This window comes from Carlito syrichta, unplaced genomic scaffold (assembly GCF_000164805.1).
Source record: "Carlito syrichta isolate Samal-C Ts95f unplaced genomic scaffold, Tarsius_syrichta-2.0.1 Scaffold316388, whole genome shotgun sequence".
NCBI classification, from domain to species: Eukaryota; Metazoa; Chordata; class Mammalia; order Primates; family Tarsiidae; genus Carlito; species Carlito syrichta.
In genome coordinates, this window is record NW_007260484.1 from 682,135 (window position 1) to 685,356 (window position 3,222).

The following is a 3,222-nucleotide window of genomic DNA, read 5'->3' on the forward strand; positions in this document are numbered from 1 at the left end:
CAATTGTCAATTAAGTTCACCATCTTATATGAGCATGGTTCATGGCCCCCCTAAACAATTATAATACTAATATCAAAGATCACTGATCATAGATCACCATAACAGATGTAATAAAAATAAAAATGTTGAAATATTAGAAGAATTACACGATATGACACAGAGACACAAAGAGAGCACATGTTATTGGAAAATTGGCACCGATAGACTTGCTTGATGTAAATTTGCCACAAACCTTCAATTTGTGAAAAAAAAAAGTAATGTCTGCAAGGAGCAATCAAGAAAAGCACAATAAAGCTGGGCATTCTTATAAATATAACTCTAAATACTCTGCCAAAACACTATTAGAACTAATAAAGGTATTCAATAAGGTTATGATAAAAAACAATATATAAAAAACAGTTGTGTTTCTACACACAATGAACTATCCTAAAAACAAATTAAGAAAAAATATCATGGGACGGGGAGAAGAAGAGAGAAGTTGGTTAATGGGTCCAAACATACAGTCAGATAAAATTAAAAAGGTTATGACATTTGATAATAGACTAGACTAGAGTGACTATATTTAGCAATTTTTTTAATATTTCAAAGTAACTAGAGAAGAGGACTTGAAATGATAACAACACATAGAAATAATAAATACTCAAGGTGATAGATACCTCAAAAACCCTGCCTTGATCATTACACATTCTATGCATATAACTAACATTCACATGTATCCTGTAAATATATAAAATATTATGTATCAATAAAAGAAAAGAAAGCAATAAAAGTTATGATAACATCAAAAGAAATAAAATTGGGAATAAAGTTTGCCAATGAGGTGAAAGATCAGTACTCTAAAAACTAATGTATTGACGAAAGAAGTTGAAGATGCTAATAAGTGGAAAGATATCCTGTGTTCATGAATTAGGAGAATTAATATTGTTAAAACAGTCACATTACTCAAAGCAATCTACAGGCTCAATGAAATCCCTATCAAAATCCCACTGGCATATTTTTTTACAGAAATAGAATAAATAATCCTAAAATTTTTACTGAGTCACAGAAGAACCCCTCATAGCCAAAACAATCTTGAGAAAGAAAAACAAAAATGAAATCATCATTCTACCTGATTTCAAACTGTTTTACAAAGCTATAGTAATCAAAACAATGAGACAATGTCATAAAAACAGATACATAGACTAATGGAACAAAATAGAAAGCCCAGAAACAAAACCACACATATATGGTCAAATAGCCTTTGAAAAGGGCACTAAAAAAATACACAATGGAGAAAGGATAGTTTCTTCAATAAATGGTGTTGGGAAAACAGGATATCCACATGCAAAAAATAAATTTGAACCCATGTCTTACGTCATACAAAAATTTACTGGAAATGGTTTCAAGACTTAAATGCAAGATCTGAAATTATAAAATTTTTAGTAAAAAACGTAGGAGATAACCGCTTTGACATTAATCCTGATGATAATTTTTTGATATGACACGAAAAACACAGAAAGCAAAAAATAAATGAGTGGGACTACATCAAACTAAAATTATTCTGTACTGCAAGAAAACAATCAATGAAACAAAGAGACAACCAATGGATGGAAGAAAATGTTTGCAAACTATATCTGATAAAAGTTTAATATTCAAAATACATAACACACACACAGTTCAATAGCAAAAATGCAAATCACTCAATTTTAAAAATAGACAAAGAACTTTCAACATTTCTGCCCAAGAAGACAAACAAATGTCAACATTGATAATTATCAGGGCAATTTAAATGAAAACCACAATGAGATATTATTTCACACCTGTTAATATGAGCAATAATGAGTGTTGATGAGGCTGTGGAGGGAAGTGATCCCTAGTACACTGACGGTGGCAATGTTAATTATTACAGCCATGATGGAAAACAGTACAGAATTTTCTCAAAAAATTAAAAGTGAAATTACTATGGAATCCAGCAATCTCACTTCTGGGTACATTTCCAAAGTAAATGAGATCAACATCTAGAAAGAGATAGCTGCATCCTCATGTTCATCGTGGCATTATTCACAGAAGTCAAAAAACAGAAACAACTAAAGTGTCTATCAACTGACGATAAATAAAGAAGATGTTGTAAATGTACAAGGAAATATTATTCAGCCTTTAAAAAAAGGAAATTTTGTCATTTGCCACAACATGGATAAACCTCAAAGACATTAATTATGCTAGGTGAAATAAGCTAGAAATTAAAAAAAAAAAAAAAAAAGCAAATACTGTATGACCTTACTTGTATGTGGAGTCTAAAAAAGTTCAACTCATGGAAGCAAAGAGTAGAACAGAAGCAAGTTGGTCAAAGGTTACAAACTTCCATTTATAAGGTAAAGTGCATCCTGAGGATCTAATATACAGCTGGATGTCTATATTTAATAATACTGTTGTCTAATTGAAATTTGATAACAGCAAAAGAAAACATTAACAAAACTGTATTTTTTTCCCAGGAAGATGGCAGACATTCAGACTGAGCATGCCTTGCACAAGCATCAAGAACAAGAAAAAAACCTGCAAGGCCAGACCGGCAAAGAAAAGTTCCCACGGTACCAGAAGAACATCGGGATGGCTTCAAGACGCCCTTTAAAGAGGCCATCAAGGGCACCTACATTGACAAGAGATGCACCTTCATGGATAGCGTCTCCAACCGAGGGCGGATCTTACCTGGGGTGGTGACCAAGATAAAGATACAGGGGATCATTGTCTTCTGCTGGGACTATCTCTACTCCATCCACAAGTACAATCGCTTGGAGAAGCATCACAAGAACATGCCCGTGCACCTGTCCTCGTGCTCCATGGACATCCAGATCAGTGACATTGTTACAGTGGGCGACTGCCAGTCCCTGAGCAAGACAGTGTGCTTTAACATGCTGTCACCAAGGCTGCAGGCACCAAGAAGCAGTTCAAGAAATTCTGAGGCTGGGTGTCTGCCCACTCCTCAAAATGAAATACAAGTATTATCTCATTTAAAAAAAAAACAAAAAACGCCTTACTCTACACACACACACACACACACACACACACACACACGCACACACACAAATGGTAACTATCACAAGGACAGATGTGTTAATTAATCTGAGTGTGGACATCATTATACTATGTATACGTAGATCAAACCATGTTGTGTACCTTTAATATACATAATTTTTGTTTGTCACTTTGATATTTTAAAATTTGAAAAACAGCCGGACTCGGTGG

The 3,222-nt window shown here is 33.8% G+C and overlaps 1 pseudogene; it reads left to right on the forward strand.

Annotated features, from left to right (window-relative positions):
* The first annotated feature begins 2,475 nt into the window (after positions 1-2,475).
* Positions 2,476-2,938, forward strand: LOC103276854 (annotated as a pseudogene).
* Positions 2,939-3,222: the final 284 nt, after the last annotated feature.